Here is a 5,884-nt window from a genome sequence, read left to right as displayed (position 1 = left end):
GTTCGATCCTCAGAACCACATAAAGATAAAGGCATTGTGTTATGCCTGTCTACACCTAAATCAGTTATATCAGTTCAGTCACCTATATTAGTTCAATAGTATTGCTAAGGGGAGGGGCATTTAACTTTCTAATGGATTGATTTTTGAGTATTTTTTAAGATTTAAGTTCTTCCCCTAATTTGGGGCTGGAACAAAATTAATCTTGTTTTGAAGAAAAAAAAATTAAAAAATAAATATAAGTAATGCAACCCTGTTCAAAAATAAACACCACAAAGGTCTGGGATGCATGTTGGTGGGTATTGATAGATCAGCTGGGAGGCCTGGTAATATTAAAATAGCAATAAAATACAAGTTAGACTTTCAAGATGACAGGCTATGGAAAGATCAGTGAGATCTATAGAGCTCTATAGGAAAGGGTAGGTATATGTGCCTTTCTTCCATGAGTTTTTAAAATAATATCATATTTTTTCAGTTATAATTGGACACGATACCTTTGTTTTATTTATTTATTATTATGTAGAACTGAGGATGAAACCCAGGGCCCCACACATGCTATGCGAGTGCTACAACACTGAGCCTCAGCCCCAGCCCAGCCCCTTCCATGACCTTTTAATGGGAGAAAGCTGGACAGACCTGGAGCCATTCTTTACCAAGTATTGATCCTATTTGAATGGAAGGGTCATGGTCACCCCTTCAGTATTAGGTAGAAGGAGGCAGGGATACTGTTCAGTGGGATGTGGTCACTGTCTTTGACACTGGAAACTGAGAATGGAGAGTTGGGTGCTGTAAAAGAACAGGGAAGAGACATTCTGGGTAGAAGGTGGACATGAAAACCAGGCACAGTGGCTCACACCTGTAAACCCAGCAACTCAGGAGGCTGAGGCAGGAGGATCTCAAGGTGAAGGCCAGCCTCAGCAGCTCAGTGAGAACCTGTTTCTAAATAAAAAATGCTGGGCCTGGGGCTCAGTGGAGGAGCAGCTGCCTGGCACATACAAGGCTCTGGATTCCATTCCCAGAACCAGCAAAATAAAACAGGTGGGCAGAGCTCTCTGTGGCCTCCCCTGGGCCTTGTGGTGTTGGAATCACATTCCTCTGTGTGCTGTTCTAGAATTTTCCCTTTCCTATTAGAACACTTGCTTTGGGCTCGCCAACTCAGGTGCATAAGCATTCGGGCAGCAAGGTAAGCAAAGTGACTGGCTCAAGCCCAAGGATGTGGTGCCCTTTCACAAAAAGAGGGCCACTGTGTTCAGACCTGGTTTCTCAAAAGAAACCAAATAGCTAGATTTCTACACGAAAGTTCCTAGGGTTCAAAAAATGGCAAGAGCCGGGCACAGTGGCACATGCCTTTAACCCCAGTGGCTGGCTTGGGAGGCTGAGGCAGGAGGATAGCAAGTTGGAGGCCAGCCTCAGCAAAAGCGAGACCCTCAGCAACTCAGGGAGACCCTGTCTCTAAATAAAATACCCAATAGTGCTGGGGATGGGGCTCAGGGGTTGAGTGCCCCTGGGTTCAATCCTCCCACAAAAAAGCCAAGTTTAAAGGCACAATAAGACTATGTGGTCCCAACCAAACCATCCTGTGGGCAGCTCGTTGGCTCCTTGTAATCTAAACAGTATTTTAATTCGCCAGATAAGGCCTTGCAGCATTAGCACTGCTTTGTGCCCAAAACCACCCTGGAAAACAGGGAGAATATCAGAACTAGAACAAGCCTCTGCCCCACCGGCTAGTGGATTTTGCCCCACAGTGTTCGCTGATCATCCCCCAGGTTGGCTGCTCAGAGGTGTCACCAAAAGGGCATTGAAAAGAAAATCTAAGAGGAGCCTTCCCTGGGCCATCTTTGAAGCAGCAGCTCCAGTTGGCCTTGTCCCAGCAGCTTGGGAGGCTGAGGCAGGAGGATCAAAAGTTGGAGGCCAGCCTCAGCAACTTAGTTAGGGCCTCATCAACTCAGGAGGCTCTGCGTGGCCCACACTCCTGGGGGCTGACCTCATTCTTGTTTCAGAGATGAGGGAGGATGAAATGGCACTCAGAGGCCATGGCATTTCCCAGTCCTGGGCCCAATTGAGAGCATTTGCTTTCCATAACTTGGTATTTTATGAGACGTCTGTTCCATCTGGTTCCCTTTAGCATCTTCCAACCTAAGTTAGGTTACTGAGCATCAATTTATAGTTGACCACAGGGCACAGTCAGGGGAGCTTGTGCAGACCAACCCACCACTTCCAGATTTGGCCTTATTTATCATCCACTATTTGCTGGCCTTTTAACATAAAATGAAGGTCATGTAATAAATCCTTCCTGATTTTTTAGTGTTATTTATTTATTTATTTATTTTCGTCCCAGGGATTGAACCCAGGGGTGCTTAACCCCTGAGCCCCATCTCCAACACTTTTATAATTTATTTAGAGACAAGGTGTCACTGAGTTGCTCAGGGCCTTGCTAAGTGGCTGAGGCTGACCTCCACCTTGCCATCTTTCTGCCTCAGCCTCCTGAGTCTCAGGGATAACAAGTGTGGGACATCATATTCAGCCTCTTGAATAAATTTTTTATAGATGGGGTTGGATTATGTTTTCAAGACTGTAAAATGAAAACCTTTCCTTTCTTGCCTATGTACACAGCCCTGGCCCTAGTGATTGCTCAGGAACTGGGGAATAAGGTGCTTTCCTGCCCCATGGTGGGGAGCAAAGTTTACTCCATGGATATCAAGAACAAAGAGGTGCTGATGGAGAACTTCCACAGGGCTATTGGGGAGTGTCACGTCGGAGTGACAGATGGCTGTTGCTGTTCCGGTGCTTTGAATCCTTTCATCTTAAAAACACTTCTGTGATGTGTTGATTGGACCGCTCGTGTTCTTTTGGTGCTGTTGACAAGATAGGTAAGAGCAGCCAGCCATCCCAGCAGCTTGGGAGGCTGAGGTAGGAAGATCAAATTTGGAGGCCAGCTTCAGCAACTTAGTGAGGCCCTGAACAACTCAGCGAGACTCTGTCTCTAAATAAAATATAAAAAGGGCTGGGGATGGGGCTCAGAGGTTGAGGGCCCCTGGGTTCCATTCCTGGTACTCAAATAAATAAATAAATAAATAGATAGATAAATAAATAAATAAAAAGATGAAGAAGTCTACTTGGGGAGCATTTGATTTAATGCTGAAGGAAAGAAAATGCAGTGGGAGGGTGCAGCGTTTCAAAGTGGGGAGATGTCATGGGACCTTGTTTTGCCCCCCACAGCCACCTGGTACACCGGTGACTGGCACTCTGCATAACTGCAGTGCCTCTCTGGGAGACTGGCTCTGCCTCTTGATCTTCCCCAGCAGGTAAGTACTCAACTACGGGGTTCTTATTCTCTCTCTCTCTCTCTCTCTCTCTCTCTCTCTCTCTCTCTCTCTCTCTCCTCTCTCTCTCTCTCTCTCTCTCTCTCCCTGTCTCTCTCTCTTTCTGTCTCTGTCTCTCTCTCTTTTGGGACCATGGCTGCTGAGCCACCTCCAGCGCCTGTGTGACACTAATGCTGAACTGAAGAGTTCTAGTTCTAAACTTTGTCCAGAAGCTAAGCTTTGTGTCACATTGAACTTAGGCTTTTTATTTTTATTTTTTGGTACCAGGGATTGAACCCAGGGGCACTTCACCCCTGAGCCCCATCCCCAGCCCTTTTTATATTTTATTTAGAGACATGGTCTGGCTGAGTTGCCGAGGATGGCCTCCAATTCTTGATCCTCCTGCCTCAGCCTCCTGAGCTGCTGGGATTATATGTGTGTACAACCACACGTTTAAAATTTTTCTCTCTATTGTTTTTTCTTCATTTCTCCTTTCCTTTTCCCTTTTCATTTCCTAATTTTTCCTATTTTTCAGGGTCTCGCTATGTTTCCCAGGCAGTCCTGGAAGTCCTGGGTTCAAACCATCCTCTTGCCTCAGTATGCTGAGTAGCTATGGCTACAGATGTGTGCTATGGGGCCTGGCTTACTTTTCCTTATTTAAACATGTACCAGTGATTTTATTTAACTCATTAATTAAATATATGAACCATATTCCAACAGTTCAGGAGGATGAGGCAGAAGGATAGCAAGTTGGAGGCCAGCCTCAGCAACTTAGCCAGACCCTGAAAAACTCAGTGAGAACTTGTCTCTAAATAAAATATAAAAGGGGTTGGGGATGGGGCTCAGGGGTTGAGGGCCCCTGAATTCCATTTCTGGTACCAAAAAGAACCAAGAAAAAAATGTGACCAGTAAGATATCACAAACTTTCAAATACCTGAATATTAATATTTTTAAGAACTTAAATTAAAAAAACACCATATTTTCTGGGCTGGGGCAGGGGCTCAGTGGTAGAGCACCCACCTAGCATGTGTGGGGCCCTGGGTTCAATCCTCAGCACCACATAAAAATAAAAATAAAGAAATAAATAAAGGAATTGTGTCCATCCACAACTTGAAAATAATTTTTAAAAAACCATTTTTGTATGGATGGCATTAGAGCAGATTATGCTAAGTGAAGCTAGTCAATCTTTAAAAAACAAATACCAAATGACTCCTTTGATATAAGGGGTGTAAACAAGGACAGGGTAGGGACGAAGAGCTTGAGAAGAAGATTTACATTAAACAGGGATGAGAGGTGGGAGGGAAAGGGAGTGAGAAGGGAAATTGCATGGAAATGGAAGGAGACCCTCAGGGTTATACAAAATGTCATATAAGAGGTAAGGAGGGGTAAGACAAGATAATACAAATGGAAGAAATGATTTACAGTAAAAGGGGTAGAGAGAGAAAAGGGGAGGGGGGGAGGGGAGGGAAGGGGAGGGGAGGGGGGATAGTAGAGAATAGGACAGACAGCAGAATACATCAGACACTAGAAAGGCAATATGTCAATCAATGGAAGGGTAACTGATGTGATACAGCAATCTGTATACGGGGTAAAAGCGGGAGTTCATAATCCACTTGAATCAAACCATGTAATATGATGTATTAAGAACTATGTAATGTTATGAACGACCAATAAAAAAAAATAAATTTAAAAAAAAAAAAAAAACCATTTTTGTGAGACAAAAACCTGATAAAACTGGCCTTCACGCAGTTGCTTGTGTTTCAGTGGCTCAGTGGGAACTGAAATGCTTTAAAATTTGAAAAAGTAGAGGTCACCAGGCACATTTGATTGGAGTCGCCCCTGGAGTGGGGTTTGGGGGACACAGCAGGAGGTTTTGATGGCAGCAGGTGAGGAGAAATTTCTAGATTCTGCCACAGAATGAAAGGGCAAGCTGTGGCCTCCTCTCAGACAGGAGCCTGCTGTCCCTGCACCTTTGAATTCCTGCGAAGCTGCAGAGGGAGGGAGAGAGGATCATCTGTCCCCATCTGTACTTCTCCCATGACATGATAAAGGTCCCTGTCAGGGACTTAGAATCCTGAGCCAGCAGATGAAACCCATGTCCTTTGAGACAGCCCCCGCAGCCCCTCTCCTGGCCACCAGCTGGGCCCATGGTCCACTGGGCTTTCCCCTGTCTACTTGTAACCACCGAGAAACTTCTAGACAAATATGAGTGGCTGAGAGATGGGAATGCCTTTCTTCCCCTCCTGGAGGAATTTCATGTCACTTTCCCCTGACAGTGAGTATGGGCAGGCATTCCATTTGGAGGAATTTCCTCTTTTAAGAATAGAAAATGTTCTATTAAAAAAATAAAAGTAGGCTTAAAAGCCCAGAATTTTCCAAGCTTGACAGAGTTTACTGATACCTTCATGATGCCTGGGAAATTTCATTTTTTTTTTTTGTACCAGGGATTGAAACCAGGGGCCCTCGATCCCTTAGCCCCATCCCCAGCCCTATTCTGCATTTTACTTAGAGACAGAGTCTCCCTGAGTTGCTCAGGGCCTCAGTGTTGTGGAGGCTGGCCCATGATCCTCCAGCCTCAGCCTCCA

The sequence above is a fragment of the Urocitellus parryii genome, chromosome 9 (genome assembly GCF_045843805.1).
Source record: "Urocitellus parryii isolate mUroPar1 chromosome 9, mUroPar1.hap1, whole genome shotgun sequence".
In the NCBI taxonomy this organism is placed as follows: domain Eukaryota; kingdom Metazoa; phylum Chordata; class Mammalia; order Rodentia; family Sciuridae; genus Urocitellus; species Urocitellus parryii.
Note: the sequence above shows the minus strand (reverse complement) of the source record.